The sequence below is a fragment of the Schistocerca piceifrons genome, chromosome 1 (genome assembly GCF_021461385.2).
Source record: "Schistocerca piceifrons isolate TAMUIC-IGC-003096 chromosome 1, iqSchPice1.1, whole genome shotgun sequence".
NCBI classification, from domain to species: Eukaryota; Metazoa; Arthropoda; class Insecta; order Orthoptera; family Acrididae; genus Schistocerca; species Schistocerca piceifrons.
Window position 1 is genome coordinate 321,606,155 of NC_060138.1, and position 17,498 is coordinate 321,623,652.

The window sequence follows — 17,498 nt, forward strand, 5'->3', positions numbered from 1 at the left end:
GAAGGAAGAGGTTAACAAGAAAATGAATATTCTACGCACCCCATACAAGCGAGACCGCAATAAAATAAAGATATCGAAGCTCTGTTTCTTCTATGGAGGATGTGTACACTACGTTCCCACGCTGTGATGTTTTAATGAAAATTGTTTAGATTTTCGTTGGTACTGTATATCTTATCTCACAAATCCAACCATTCACTGGATCAGCGTCTTGTTATCTGTCTTCTTTATACATAGTGCAAAAGTCAGTGCAAGAAACGCTTTGTCTGCATTGGTAGCCATTCCCAATAGTGTCACTGTACTTCACTAGAACGACAGCTGATCAACAATGAGGTTAAATTTGACGAACTTTACAGGTAGGTCTGTGCGTTTGTCGACAAAACCATGTCTAGGAAACAGCGTATTTGACAAACAAGTTTGATAGTTACCAGGGGCCTTAATTAAATTTCAAATGTTCGAGGAACTCGCCAAGTAGTTCCGAAGAATGGAAAGTCGTGTGTGTTGATGGCCAGTAATCTGAACAAATGTGGAACGAAGTTTTTGTGTGGTGTCATTATAACTAATGTAGCTAAAAGCTTGCATACGTATCACTCATCTGAAAGGGCGCACGTCACGGTGACAGGCAGGGTAATCCCGGAGGCGGCCGTGACCGCCGCGGAGGCGCCCCTGATACGGCAGAGGCGGATCTGCCCTCAGGGCGGTGACGGTTAGGGGGGGGGGGGGGGGGAGGGCTGACCCAGAAAGCTGCGGCCGCGGCCGCTCACCCGCGCCGCCACGGCACTCCTCCGGAGACAGCACAACGGCGCCGCGCACCGCTGACGTCTTCCACGGATGTGACTGAGCAGCTGCGCCACCCCGCCTCCTGTCACCGGTACTGTGCGCGCCGCTGCTCGGGAGTACAGTTACGACGTCAAAGAGCGCCGCATCTCCTTCCAGTTTGGAGCGACCGCCACAACTCGCCTGCTGTGTGGCCGTTAGCTGCGACTTACTCCACCATACAGAAGTAAGGTAATGACGGCTTTTTAGGAATATACGCGAAGAGCTTGCTAATTTTCAGAGTGAATTTTTCAGTCTGCAGAGGAATGTGAGCTAATATGAAACTTACTGGCAAGATCAAAATTATGTTGTCGTACTGCCAATATACTTGTGTTTTGGATAAATTGCAGCATCGGTGGTGAACATTGAAATATTTAATGTTACAGATCGATTCCGGTCACTGTGCGACCATCTTCAGTACTAAAATTACAATAGATTTCTAGCACTGAAGATGGACGCACAGTGACCGAAATCGATCTGTAAAATAAACGATTTTAAACTTTACGACCGATGCTGCCATTTATCCAATATATATTGTCAAAGTTATGTGGCGGACCAGGACTCCAACATGGGACATTTGCTTTTCGCGTGTGAGTGCTCTATGAACTGAGCTACCGAAGCACATCGCACAGCGGTGCTTCGACCAGTACCTTACCTCCTACTCTCTATATTTCTCAGAGGTTCTCTTGCGAAACTTGCAACATTAGCACGCCTGGAGGGAAGGATATTGTGAAGACAAGTTGCTAGTCCCGTTAATTTCGCAGGAGAACTTCTGTGACCTTCGGAAGGTAGGAAAGAGGTAGTGCCGGAAGTTAAGCTGTGAGGACGGACCATGGATCCATGGATCGAGGGTAGCTCAGTTGGTAGAGCACTTAACCAAGAAAGATAAAGGCCACTGGTTCTAATCCGGGTCCGGCACATGCTTTTAATCTGCCAGGACATATGACCTTGCTAATTGTCGACATGTGCTATTCCTCTTATCGGTATTGCTGGTATTTTCAGCGAGGCGAAAGGATAAAAGAACAGATTCGTTCTCTTTTATCTCTGTTTGAAGCGACGGAAACCTGTCTGCTACTTTTGGTTGATTTTTCATTAGTATTGCAGTATATTTTAAGACATAGTGAAGACAGGTTTGTATATTATTGCTCGATATGACTTTAACAGACTTTTTCTCGTCATTGTCGTTATTGTTGTGGACTTTAGTCTGAAGACTGGTTTTACTTAGCTCTCTTCGCTAGTATTTACTGTGCTAGCCTCTTCATCTCTACATAACTACTGAAACCTACATACATTTGAATCTTCTTACTGTATTCATACCTTGCTCTCCCTCCCCAATATACATTTCCCTCTCTATCTCCCTTAACCAAATCGATGATTCCTTGATGTCTCAAGATGTGTCCTGACATCAGATCCCTACTTTTAATCAACTTGTGGCACAAATTTCTTTTTTTCCTAGATCTTCTCATTAGTTATTCGAGCTAAGTACCTAATTTGTAACATTCTTCTGCAGGACCACATTTCATAACCTTTGTTCTTTTCGTGTCTGAACTGCTTATCGTCCAAATTTCATTTCAGTAAACGACCACAATCCACTTGAGAAAAGACTTCCTAACTCTTAAATCTGTAGTCGATATTACCAAATTTCTCTTTTTCGGAAGTGCTTTTCTTGCTATTGCCACTCGGTGTATTACACCCCCTCTACTTCGGCCGTCATCAGTTACTTTGTTGCTCAAATAGCAAAACTCATCAACTACTCGTTTGTATCTCATTCCCAAATCCAACACCTTCGACATAGTATAATTTAATTCTACTACATTCAATTTCTAATGTTTTATTTTTGTTGATGTACATCTTGTATCCTCTTTTCAGGACACAATCCGTTCCGTTCAGCTGCTCTTCTAAGCCCTTTACGCTCCGTCACAGAATTACAAAAAAATGGTTCAAATGGCTCTGAGCACTATGGGACTTAACTTCTGAGCTCATCAGTCCCCCCCCCCCCCCCACTCCCTCCCCTAGAACAGAATTACAATGTCATCGGAAAACCTCAGAGTTTTCATTTCTTCTCTCTGAACCTCTGCTCCCTCTCCACATTTCTCCCTAGTTTCCTTACTACATGCCCAGCATGAAGATTAAATAACATCGGACATAGGCCATAGCTCTGTCTCACTGCCTTCCGAAACATGGTTTCGCTTTCATGTCCTTCGACACTTATAAGGGCAGCTTGGTTACTGTTCAAGTTCCAAATAATCGGTTTTTCCCTTTATTATAACTTTTTCACCCTTAATTTTACCCTGCTAGCTTCAGAAGTTCATAGAAGTAACCGAGCACTGTCAAGAGCTTTCGCTATATTTACTATGGCTATAAACGTAGATGTGCCTTTTTAACCTCTCTCCTAAGGTAAGTCGTTACTTCAGTACTTCTTCATCGTTACTGTCGTCTAATTAGCTTGAAACGCAACGAAGAGACATATACTTCGCGCCATCAACATATTACACACTTTATGTGTGAGACGGTTGCTTTCCTGCACTCTGTGGTTTTGATGTAGTTAGTCCGTAGTGTTGCTCTACGTACACGTTGTTATGGATCGACACTTGAGGATGGTTTCTTGTTTGATCGAAACTGGTCGTACAGTTATTGTGCACATCATGACTATTCACAAATGTAATAAACACTGTAATAGATCACAATGCTATCGTTGATTTCAGACCTGGGCTCTTCTTCAGGTAGAGACATACATGTCTTGTGCACCTTACGTATTTTTTTCTCATGAAGAGAAACTGTGCATCTCCTAAAACAATACCACAGCTATTCGTTTTATCAGCTTGCGGCCTGTTCAGTGTGCGAAGTAATAATGAATGCATTCGGTTCCTTTTATGTTTCTTTTAAACTTTGGAAACCAATGTCTTGTTCTCCCTTGAGTTTTTAGTACCATTCCACGGTATTTTAAGACACTATGTACCATATTTTGCATTTTGTTGCTAGATGAGATTTAACTACACTTTACCTCGTCGTCGCTGTCATGTAATTACTGCGTGATTCTTAAAAAATAGAAATAAATTCTGCAGTACGTCACAATTCAGTCTAATGAATGGTTCATTTCAGATCTGAGCTGAACTTCAAACGGCGCACACATTTCTTTGCAAATTACGTACTTTACGTGGAGAGAAATCATGAGTTTCCTAAAACAATACAGAAATCCTTAATTTTTCTATGTTTCAAGGAATCCTTTGAGATCTCGGACAGTATTACGAAACTTAAACACTTTTTCAGTGTCAGTCACGTACATTATCTAATATTTATTGTCATGACGCGTTTCGGCATCATGCTATCATCGTCAGGTACCTGTTACAACTGACGTTTAAGCAACAGTAATTGTTGCAGCCGATGCATAAATAACAATAAGGCGCCTTATAATAGCGAAATGCTGCCGAAACGCACACTGTCAGGAAATATTGGAAAATAAACTTTACTAAGGCTGCGAAAATATTGTTTTTTGGGTACAAAAAGCATTCCAAACTCCACAATGACTTGCGGACAGTCTCAGAAGGTAATTCTGAAAAAGAAATGTATGTCGCTGTCTGAAAATCGGTGCTGCGAAACTAAATACCAGTAAATTCAGGGTGGCAATTATTGAACTATATGAAATAAAATTGTCATAATTTACGAATGATTTGAGTTAGGACGTTCAAACTGCACGGTTGGCCGCGGGGTTTGATGGGACTTAGTAAGCACATTCACATTAGCGACGAAGCCCAATTTCATTCGGAAGGGTTCGCCGAAAAGACAAATTGGCGCGATTGGGGGCTGACAATCCGCATTTCGCGATCGAGATGTCTCTTCACCCTCAACCGTGGTTGTGTGGTGTGCAATGCCCAGTCACGGAATAATCGATGCGATATTTCTTGTTGGCACGGTGCCTACTGACCGGTACGTGAAGGTCTTGAGAGATGATTTCATCCCCATTATCCAAAGTGACCCTGATTCGGACAATATGTGGTTCATGCGAGACGGAGCTCAACCCCATCGAAGCAGGAGAGTATTTGCTGTATGGGAGGAGCCCTTTGGTGATCACATTCTGGCTCTGAGGTACCCAGAGGCCGTTGGCATGGGTCTCGATTGGCCACTATATCCTCCGGGTCTGAATAATGCGAATTCTTTTTGTGGAGCTGTATTAAAGACGAGGTGTACACCAATAACCCCAAAGCCACTGATGAGATGAAAACACTCAAGTCATCGAAGGCATCGATGTTCCGACACTCCAGCGGGTCTCGTAGAATCTCGCTATTTGTCTGCGCCACATCATCGCCAATAATGGCAGGCATATCGAATATGTCATAACCTAAATCTGAATATCAGTAGTGATGTTTCCTTGTCGAATAAAGTATGTGCACGCCGTAGTTTGCAACTAATTTATATTTTTTCATGTAGTTCAATAATTGTCACCCTGTAAGTAGTTTATTTAACAAAATTCCTGTTGATTTCCGTTTAATTGTTGTCATTATAATTGCAAAGAGCTGTGGAGTTCTCCAGTCATCATGGATGTAAAGCTTAAAAGAATAAAAAGAATACATTCCTTTTTCATCTCACGAACATCCACCACTTCCAACATGCTGTTTTCCAAATGTTCAAATGTGTGTGAATTCCTAAGGGACCAAACTGCTGAGGTCATCAGTCGCTAGACTTACACACTACTTACACTAACTTAAACTAACTTATGCTAAGAACAGCACAGACACCCATGCCCAAGGGAAGACTCCGACGGACGGGGCTGCGCAGTCATTGCATTGCGCCTCAAACCGAGCGGCCAGTCCACGCGGCTACTTTTTTCCATTCGTATTTCTGTGGTGTTACCGAATTACTGAACAAAACATTTCAACCTTGAGTATAAATAAGTAGAGGACCAGTCGTCTTCAAAACGCCACAGATAGTGCTCTCAATAATTACGTCCTCAGCTACGTCTGATTTCCAGTGCCACAGTTCCGTGTGTACCGATATTAGTGTATCTAAGCCAACTTACAGCTGAATGCATGTTTGTGGTTGAAAAAATAAAACGAACATGATGGAGCAGCTCATATTGTGTCACTCGAAAGTTTGGCTCTAGGTATTCAGCTGAGGGCAGTTTATCTTTGTGCATCCTATACTTTGTAAATCATTGAATATACTCATGACATAGTCTCATCCTTTCTAGATATATATCCAGTAATCAGATGTAGTTTTTCCTAGATGTTCTAATACAACACCTTTTGGTGGACATTTAGTACCACTCTAGAAGAGTATTTCAAGATGGCGCATTGGGCGACACAGTAAGTGGTTCAAACAGTGGACTAGTTTTCTGATGTGGCTCATATTTATGTGAATTAATCGTAATGAGTATATAAGGATGATTTTCCTATTCTGGGTATATCCCACTCTCCTATGTATACGAATGAGCCGAAGCATTATAAACACCACCCATCACGAGATTAATGTTACCTTGTGACGTCGTCGGCACGTGACATGGTAAGAAAAGTATATAAGTAAAACAGACACAAAAGAGGGATCGTTAGAGAGACAATATGGGTCGCAAATGGGGAAAACGACTGACATAAGCGATTTTGACAAAGAGGTCCTTTGCATGGGAGCAAGCATCTAGATGATTGGCCGTATGCATGCTACTCGTTAGAAACTGTGGAAAGTACATGAATAATGATAACAAAACCAGCGGCTGTATTTGAATCTTCGTTTTTTATTCTTTTCAATACAAGTTACCATATGTTGTCATCTTCAGGTCCCAAGCATAATGAACCATCCACAACCTTTTTCATATGCAGTGAACGGAATCGTATGCAGTGGGCCACAATTAACTGGATTGCGTACCTTCCGTGGCAACAATAAGCCCACCATGGTCAGACGACACTTAGAGTTGTTATTGTTGCCACAGAATGTACACAATTCAGTTAATTTTGGGCTGCTGCATACGATTCCGTTCACTGCATATCAAAACGGTTGTGGATGGCACGTTACGCTTGGGACCTGAAGATGGCAACATTTGGTATCGAAACTGGTAACATATATTGAAAAGCATAAAAAACGAAGATTCAAAGACAACCGCTGATTTTGTTATCATTATTCAAGTAATTCGTATCCGGCTGCAGTCCCACTTACCTTGATGGATTACCAGGAACTATAAGGAAAGTGGTTGAAGAACGCTGAAACCGCGAATAAGAGGCAAAGTGTCGGACATCCACGCACAGTCACAGAACGTGGAACTCCCCCGAGCTGCATGTTCCTCGCTATGTAAAGTAGGATAGGCAGCGTTCTGGAGCAGAGTGGTGGAATATGGACGTAGAGTACAAAGCTAGTTCAGGCACGAGTGTTTCGGAGCACACCGTTGAGGGCATATGCTGAACGTGTGGTTCCACATTAGACGACACTTGTTTGTTCGCATGTTAATTACGTGTGGGTGAGCACCGAATTACCGAGATCGTTCCGTGAATAATTAGAAACGTGAGGTGTGAATGGATGAATCCAATCTTGTTGCGCCAGGTTGACGGTGCGGAAACACCGTTATCTAGGCGAACGGATATTTGAAACATGCAAGCCGGCGTGGGCAGTATTATGCTATTGTGTACTTTCATGTGGACTGCCACGGGATCGCAACTGGAAATCAAAATGCTATGATAGGTGCGGACTACGTGAACATTATTGTGGATCTTCTGCATACCTTCATGCCTGGTGCCTTCTCTGGCGTCACAAGGCCAGAATCGTACGACTGTTGTTTGAGGAGGGTGACAGTGACCTCGCTTTGATATCTTGGCAAGAAATTCGCTGATTTGAACTCGACGGAAACCATTTGGAAAACGACTGATCGCTAGCTCCATGTCCACGGACTACCAACCTATGATTCATTTTATGACACAAAGAACAATCTGCAAAAAAAAAAAAAAAAAAAAAAAAACCTTTATGTAGCTCAGTTACGGCAGAGGAACTGTAACACTTCCTGGGGGAACGCCAGATATTGCTTCTGCTTTACTCAATGACTTTCCGTCAGTTACTGCAAATTGTGGCCTGTCTGAGAGGAAATTACGAATCCCTCTGGCAACAGAACTCTTAAGTCGCTAGAAAAGAGAAGTTCTAACTTAACTGAATCCACCCTGACAAGCGAAAACATTTTTTTCCTCTTTTTTTAAAAAAAAGGAAGGAAAGAAAGAAAAGCCTTAACTGCAGATATATGAAGAGTATTCAGTGGTTTCTAAATCCGGATTTTATGTATCGAATTATTAAAATAACTTTTGATATAACATAAATTCAGTCAGTGGAATGCCATCTGTCCATGCATTCGTCGAATATGCTGGCAACGAAACAGAAGGTGATAAAATCATGAATTCAGCAGCTACTTTCGAACGTCGAACAGATACGAACTTATATAGTGAAGGGATAACTGAGGACGAAACCGAATCTGCTCTGGCCACTCGGAAGAAGAAAGGCGCTGGATGTGACGGAATATATGCTAGATTCTGCAGAGAATATGAGAAACAATTGACCGCACTTCTGGGAAGCTTATCGCAAGCTGCTGGTGCAAGGAAGTGCACCCTCAGTGACTGGACAATGTCGCAGGAGAAATTCGCAGAACTGTATCCTTACGTGACTGATACGTATACATTGTAGAACTATGGAACAAATTTTGGTGTCACAAATGATGTCTCTTGAGCGGACCGAAGAACTTCTCTGTAAGAAACAATAGCGTTTCAGGAAGCACTAGTGGTCCAAAATCCAACTTTCTCTGAACGTTCGTGATATCCGGAAGCTTGCAGATTACGAGGCTCAGGTACACTATGTGATCAAAAGTATCCGGACACCTGGCTGAAAATGACTTACAAGTCCGTGGCGCCCTCCATCGGTAATGCTGGAATCCAATATGCTGTTGGCCCATCCTTAGCCTTGATGACACATTCCACTCTCGTAGGCATACGTTCAGTCAGGTGCTGGAATGTTTCTTGGGGAATGGCAGCCCGTTCTTAAAAGAGTATTGCACTGAGGAGAGGTATCGATATCCATCGGTGAGGCCTGGCAAGAATTCGGCGTTCCAAAACAACCCACTGGATTGGAATGAGGACTCTGTGCAGGTCATTCCATTACAGGGATGTTATTGTCGTGTAATCACTCTGCCACAGGCCGTGTTATGAACAGGTGCTCCATCGTGTCGAAAGGTGCAATCGCCATCCCCGAATTGCTCTTCAACAGTGGGAAGGAATATGGTGCTTAAGTCATCAATGTAGGCCTGTGCTGTGATAGTGCCACGCAAAACAACAAAGGGTGCAAGCCCCTTCCATGATAAACACAATCACACCATAGCACTACAGCCTCCGAATTTAGCTTATGGCACTACACACGCAAGCAGATGACGTTCACCGGGTATTCGCCATACCCACGCCTTGCCATCGGATCGCCACATAGTGTACCGTGATTCGTCACTCCACATAATGTTTTTCCGCTGTTCAGTCGTTCAGTGCTAACGCTCCTTACATCAAGCGAGGGGTCGTTTGTCATTTACTGGCGTAATGTGTGGCTTATGAGAAGCTGCTCGACCATGAAATCCAAGTTTTCTCACTTCCCTCCTAACTATCATAGTACTTGCAGTGGACTCTGATGCAGTCTGGAATTCCTGTGTGATGGTTTGGATAGAAGTCTGCTTATTACAAATTACGACCCTCTTAAACTGTCGGCGGTCTCTGTCAGTCAACAGACGAATTGAACCTGTACGTTTTTGTGCTGTACGTGTCTCTTCTCGTATTCACTTCACTCTCACATTGGAAACAGTGGACCTAGGGAAGTTTAGGAGTTCGGCAATCTCGCGTACAGACGTAAGACACAAGTGACACCCAATCACCTGACTACGTTCGAAGTCTGTGAGTTTCGCGGAGCGCTCCATTCTGCTCTCTCACGATGTCTAATGACTACTGAGATCGCTGATATGAAGTACCTGGCAGTAGATGGCAGCACAATGCACCTAATATGAAAAACGTATGTTTTTGGGGGTGTCCGGATACTTTCGATCTCATAGTGTATATGCCATGTCTCCTCATTTACAGGTAGCCTTTGACAAATGGCTGTACCTATCTCTTTCCTAGCACCCATGTCGTCTTACAGGATCCGTCATTTCATGATATGACAACTCTGTTTTAGCTTCATGGCCAGATACGACTTCCGTCGCCACAGCCGTGAATTGTCCTAACGGAAAGAAGCCGATTGCGCGAACTTGCATATGAACTATATATGCTCTATTCTGTGTTATCGTATGGTATCTGTTTGTATATCGTGTTCTGCTGGACATCAAAACTGTGATAATAGGTATGCGGGTGCATGGTTTGTTTGTAGGTGGTTTGGTGCTATACAAACTTGCTTCCTTCAGCTGCAGTTACAGTTCTAACCCGATTGGGCATCGAGTCATGCTTATAGTGGATGACAGGTCAAAGTTTATCAATATCTGAGATTGCAGGGTGGTGGAGTGTCTGACTGTCGGAAACCTATGATCAGATGTTTTCAATTGGTGAGGGATCTAATGAACTCGCTGGCGAAGAAACAGTCGAATATCCTCCGTGTCGGGCTCGGTCAGGACAATACGGGCGACCTGTCTCGCCTTATCTTGTTGAAACATCAGTCATGGAGATTTAGAAGAAAGGGATTCGTAATTTCCTCTCAGACAGGCCACAGTTTTCATTAACCGACGGAAAGTCATCGAGTAAAGCAGAAGCAATATCTGGCGTTCTCCCTGGAAGTGTTATAGTTCCTCTGCCTCACCTGAGCTACATAAGGGATTCAAGAGGCAATCTGAGTAGCAGTCTTCGTTTTTTTGCAGATGGTGCTGTCACTTACCGTCTATAAAGTCCTCGTATGATTGAAACAAATTGCAAAACAATTAGATAAAATATCTGTACGATGAGAAAAGTGGTAACTGCCTCTAAATAATGAAAAGTGTGAAGTCGTCCTCATGAGCACCAAAAGGAATCTGTCAATCTCCGGTTACACGATCAGTCAAACAAATATAAAGGGTGTAAATTCAGATAAATAGTTAGGGGATTACAATTACGATTAATTTTAGTTGGAACGAACACGAGGATAATGTCGGGAAAACAGCAAACCAAAAACTACTATTTATTGGCAGAACACTGAGAAATGCAATACGTCACCTAAAGAGACTGTGTACACTTCGCTTGTGCCTCCTCTTCTGGAGTATTGCTGTGCGGTGTGGGAGCTACATTAGATAGGATCGACGGAGACCATCGATGAAGTTCAAAGAAGGGCAGCTCATTTTGTACTATCGCGAAATAGGGGAGAGAACTCTACGAATATGATACGCGAATTGAAGTGATAATCCTCAAAACAAAGGCGGTTTTCGTCGCGGCAGGCTCTTCTCATGAACTTTATGTCGCCAAGTTTTTCTTCAGAGTGTGAAAATATTTTGTTGCGCCCACCTATATAGGAAGGAATGATCTCCATAATAAAATAAGAGAGATCAGAGCTCTCGCGGGAAGATTTAAGTTTTCGTTTCTCCCGGGCGTTGTTCGAGAGTGGAACGATAGAGAAATAGCTCAAGGTGGTACAATGAACCTTCTGCGAGACACTAAATTGTGAATTGTGGAGTAATCGTGTGGATGTACACATAGATATAGATAGGGAATTAACCGTAACGCGTCAAGAACGCTGCTGTCCAAATTATCAGCTATGGGAACCAGAGATGTTTTCGTTACGTACCCAACGGCACCCAACATCAATGGCATCTTGCCAAGCGCTTGGCCCGCTTGACGGAGACAAATGCCATCTCGCAACGCTCATTCTGCTCGGCCGCTTCCACAAGTCCATGGGAATGCTGTATGCACAGCCACAACTCGTCTGGAAAGACGGCTTGGCGCCTCTCTGCTGTCCACTGCTGTCGTTGGGCGTATCATCGTCGGCGTTCCTCCCTCTGCGCTGCCTTAAGAGAAGCCGAGAGTCCGTGTAGCTCCAGACATAGTCTCAATGTCCTTGTGGATACTTTTTTGCTGTAAACAAGCCCCCATATCCCCAAAGTAAGTGATATGGCTGTACGGCCAGCATGGCCGATCAAGATGTATGTCTACCTCTCGTGCGCTAGTCGCGTGCGTCCGTTGAGGTTCTGCATGCTGTCCAGTACGGCCTTCTTGGTCCCATCGATTCTATACTCGAATGATCCCGAAAATTGCAAGCAACAATATCGAGGAGCGATAAACCGATATCTCGTATGTCTTGATCCTGCCGCAGTCGAATTCTGACATGTGTGGTAGACGTTCCTAAAACGACCTTCTCACACACATTCAAATATCGTATATAAACGAAAAATCCGCTGTATGCGTTAACCCAGTCTACTTCGTGTGCTTGGGCTGAAATACTGAAATAATCAACATTTGCATATCTAAGCATATGGTACGGTTCAAGTTAATTTGGTTGCAATTTTTTTTTCTTTGAGTCATCAGGCTTCTGACTGGTTTGATGCGACCCGCCACGAATTCCTCTCCTATGCCGGCCCTGAAAGTAGTACTTGCAATCTACGTCCTCGTTTTTCTGCAGGATATATTCCAGTCTCTGTCCTCGTATACAGTTTTTACGCTCTACAGCTCCCTCTAGTACGATGGAAGCTATTCCCTGAAGTCTTAACAGATACCCTATCATATTGTCTCTCCTTCTTGTCAGTTTCCCTTATATTCCGTTCCTCACCTATTCTGCGGATACCTCGTCATTCCCTACCTTACCAGTACACTTAAGTTTCAATATTATAATGTAGCACCAACTCTCAAATACTTCGATTCTCTCCTGCTCCGGTTTTCCCACAGTCCGTGTATCACTAACATGCAGTGATGTACTCCAAACGTACATTCTCAGGAATTTCTTCCTCAAATTGAGGTCTATGTTTGATACTAGTAGACTTCTTTTGGCCAGGAAAGCTTTTTTCGTCTGTGCTAGTCTGCTTTTAAGTCCTCTTTATTCCGTCTACCATAGATTATTTTGCTGCCTAGATAGCAGAATTCCTTAACTTCATTTGCTTCGCGATCACCAATCCTGATGTTAAGTCTCTCACTGGTCTCATTTCTACTACTTCCCATTACTATCGTCATTCTTCGATTTACTCCCAGTCCATATACTGTACTCATCAGGCTGTTAATTACATTCAGCGTGTCCAGTAAGTCTTCTTCGTTTTCACTACTGAGTATGGCAATCTCACCAGTGAGTCTTATCACTGATATCCTTTCACCTTGAGTTTTAGATCCTTTCACCTTGAGTTCTAGTTCTATTTTTGACACTTTCTTCTATTTCCGCCATTGCTGCTTCTGTGTATAGGCTGAACAGTGAGGCGAAAGAGCACATCCCTGTCTTACACCCTCTTTAATACGAGCACTTCGTTCTTGGTCTTTCACTACTATTTGTCTTTATTGCCCATTGGTCAGAGTAGGTTAGTGCTAAGGAAGGAAGATAAGAAAATTGGAGTTTAATGTCTCGTTGACATCGAGTAACGTCTTGAGGATGAGGAAGGGACCATCTGGGCATTTGCCTGGAGCGATTTAAGGAAACCGTGATAAACCTAGATCTGGTTGGCCGGACTCGGATTTGAACCATCGTCCTCCCGAATACGAGTACATTGTGCTACTCACTGTACAAACTCGCTCTGCGGGCTAGCGCGTACAGTATACTATTTAGTGGTGATAGAAATTTGTGAAGGTTTTTCCGTTCTGACACGAACGAAGTCTGACATTGTACCATTTTACAAACATAATCTGTTTTCCGTAATTAATGTCCACCGATAGCCCCCGGCCCTCAGGAGCGGATACATGAAGTGCTGTGTTAGTGTGGTTGCAAAATATTAATCTCCTATCTGTCCGTCTGATCCTTCAAATGTCCCCTTGGTCGATTTTTGAGTGAGGCAATTCTAACAATATTTTATCGATCTCCGAGACCGGATTCGTTCCGCATATGAGGCGTGCTGCACACCACTATTCGAAACAGTTAACAGCAACTGAAGGAAGCGTAATAAAACCTAAACATTACCTTTGTAATTACCTGAATGAAGACGATTAGGTAACGAAGCAGTTACCACGGAATAATGGCCAATTTTCTACTCCTCGAGTGTAGCCTGTCCCTACAGGTTGCAAGGAACTGCACTTTCCAACACTGATTCCGTGAGCGGCTGCACGCAAACAGTTTCTCTAAACATTTTTCTTCCCATTCCGTTGTTATGCTACTACACAGTTTCGGACGATAACGGACGCTCTACTTCGCACACTGCAGTGACGACTGCTCAAAGCGGATGTTTATGACGAACACAATAAAAATATCTCCTGTCAGACTTTCTCTGACAATTCTCGACGCACGCCGGTACAATAGTAACAGCAGGACTGTGTGAGCCGTAAACTGTAGTTTTCCATTCTCGAAGATCTTTGGCTGAAAAGCAGTACGTCAGCAGAATCATGCGGCTCATTCATTCATTTCTTTAGGTTTTCATTCCATCCGTGTGCTATTTGAAGCGGAGACTAGTATTGTTTCCATAGCGAAGCCTGATACCAGGACGTCTGTAGTTTCCTTTCGAAAAGAGATGCTTGCTTGAATACCGTATTGCCGAAGAGTAAGCAGTAGAAAAGGTACCTTCATACAAAATATCACATGTCGGAAAATATTGAAAGCTGGTTGAGCCAAGTCGCCATCTCAGTAGTGATTGTGGCCTACCTAAGTCAGGCAAGGGTGGGGACCAACCCCTTCATCTCTGAGTAGCATTTGCACTCAAAGTAATGAATTATTCGTTGTATATATTTTAATCTCTGTCTTCCTCTGCCTTTTTCGCTCTCTACAACTCTCTGTATAGTACCAAGGAAGTTGTTCCCTGACGTCTTAATGCATGTGCGATCACCCTGTTTGTTTTACTTGTCAGTTTACTATGTATGGTCATTTGCTCACTGATTCTGTTGAGACCCTACTCATTTCTTATCTTATCAGTCCACCTAATTTTCAACTCTCGCCTGTAGAATCACATCTCAAATGCTTCGATTTCCACAGTCCATGATTCACTACCACACGATATTCAGCTGCAAACGCACAATCTCAGAAAGTTGTACCTCAAATTAAGGTCGATGTTAAATACTAGTAAACGTCTTTTGCCCAGGAGCATTCTTTTTTTCCTGCGCTAGTGCTTTGTATGCGCTCCTTGCTCCGTCCGTCATGCGTTATTTTTCTTGAAAAGTAGCAGAACTCATTCCCTTCATCTATTTCATAGTCACAATTTTTCATATTAAGAGTGTCGCTAATCTCATTTCTGCTACTGCTCATTAATTTTGTCTTTTTTCGGTTAACTGTCAGTCCATATTACGTTTCCATTAGCCTGTTTTGTTTATTCAATAACTTCTTCAATTCTTCTTAACTTTCACCAAGAACAGAAACGTGGTCAGTGAATCTGATCATTGATGCCATTTCACCCTGAATTCTAATCCCACTTCTGAAACTTGCTTTATTTCCGTCATTGCTTCTTCAGTGTATAGATTGAACAGTAGGGGTGAATGATTGCATCACTGTCTTACCCCTTTCTAAATCCTAGCAATTCGTTCTTGGTCTTCCACTTTTTAAAATTTTATTTCTAATTTTTTACCGTATAGAGTTATTTAAATGACCATTGTCCCGACACTCAACTGTGTTGAATCAAAAAGCTCCCAAATACTTCTGCACCACTGTGTCCGATGTATCGAGTGTGAGAAAACCACAGATTCAAAAACTGAAGCATTACAGTGCAGGCCCAGCGATACGTTAGGTCCCCGGGAACCGTAGACAACAACGTGCTCGAAGTAAGTTCAAGACCAGACACTGGCTCTACCTTGCGACAGTAAAATGCTTTGCATGTTAACGGTGCACCAGAACTCTCTGACTGAATGCACTAGTCTCTCTGTTGGAGATATTTTCTTTGTTTCAATGAAGACCGAGTCAATTCAGATTTCTCCTTTAACGTATCGTTATGCAGTAGGCCCTACATCTCATAGGCAAGGGGAACAACAGATAGTTCCAGCCCTTCGATTGTGTTTTGTAGTTCCTATTCTTTGCTGGTCACATTTTCTTTTTCTCAAGTTACTGAATACGTCCACACCGACTCACCAAGAGTTCTGGCAGTATATTTCTCCCATACTCGCTGCAACACACATGGAACCAGAACTATTTCATCCACATCTCATTTATAATCCTTTCAATTCTTTCAAAGATTATGGAGCTGATTGCCACACTCATTAATGCAGCTTTACACACGTAGAACAAAATTTACATAAAGGTGAGCGGGTGATGTTCATTATTAGTGGATTCTGCTACCGACGAGATATTTCTGCTGTAAAGCAACAAGATAGATCCTAATATCGTCCGTTAGGGTGAATAGAAGACGGCTTGTTCTGTCCGTATTCTTTTTCAGTTTCCAATTGCTTGCAGTGAGAATGTTTTTCTGTACTACAAATTTGTAAATTCGTTCAAATGGATCAAATGGCTCTCAGCACTATGAGGCTTAACTGCTGAGGTCATCAGTCCCATAGGACTTAGAACTACTTAAACCTAACTAACCTAAGGACATCACACACATCCATGCCCGAGGCAGGATTTTAACCTGCGACCGTAGCGGTCGCGCGGCTCCAGACTGTAGCGCCTAGAACCACTCGGTCATTCCGGCTGGCTGTAAATTCGTTTCCACATGATCTTACCAATACATTTTGAGCGTTGATAACAATGATTTGGGTTAGTAATTCTTTACCATGTCATCTTCCATTGTATGAATAGTCCAAACTTCGCTTTTGAGGCAAGGTTCATTACAGAAGTGACTTAATATATAAGTGCTGTACAAATATATCGAAACACTACAAACAGAGCACTTCACCAGACATGGTGCCATTTACTTGAATGTCTGCATGAGCGTATGTTGATGACGATACCAGCCATTCGAAATTAACTCGAAATAAATTAGCTGAATACGAATAACTTCGCCTCAGTGATGTTAGGTAGAAACTTACCGTGAGATGGATCTGATCAGCAACAGTGGTCACATAATCCTTCGCAATAATGCGACCTTGCAGAGTAATCATATGGCTCCTGGAATTCCATGATATGGTTACCCAAATCATCACCGAACACCCGCCATGTTTCAGTACTGGGACGTAAACTCCTCCAGAAGTTGGAAACGGTGTAAAACAAGACTCGTCCGAGCAAACTGCATTCTTCCGCTGCGCCACAGTCCACGTTTTATAGCTTCGGCACGTTTTCATGTTACGGGCGTTTGCATCACTGACGAGCGGTTTTGTAGTTCCAGCTCGCCGGACAGTTCCCTGCTTCTGTAGCTCCCTTCGTGTTGTTTAGGTGCTGACTCGGTTCGCGAGTGACATCGCTTTCTGCAGTGACTTTTGCAGCTGTCATCCTCGTATTTTTTGTCACAGTCCTTTTCAATGACGGTCTGTCACGACCACTAAAAGCACACTCGTCCGCGCTGTGATTTAGCGGACGATGTTTTTCCGCATTTCTTGTGTAAGTGCCCCCTGAAACACCAAACAGTTCGGCTTCCCTGTTAACGGAAGCACCCAACACATGAGCGTCAACAATTTGCGCACGTTTGAATTCACTTACCTCCGACATAATACACTTAATACTATGCAGAACACAGTTCTGACGACTGACAGATGCAACGT

The 17,498-nt window shown here is 43.1% G+C and overlaps 1 protein-coding gene across 1 annotated transcript in view; it reads left to right on the forward strand.

Annotated features, from left to right (window-relative positions):
* The first annotated feature begins 931 nt into the window (after positions 1-931).
* LOC124712776 (apolipoprotein D-like) overlaps positions 932-17,498 on the forward strand; it is a 55,365-nt gene continuing 38,798 nt past the window's right edge. Inside the window, exon 1 of the mRNA XM_047242897.1 lies at positions 932-1,005. The gene's annotated coding sequence lies outside the window, so the exon portion shown is untranslated. The remainder of the gene's footprint in view (positions 1,006-17,498) is intronic.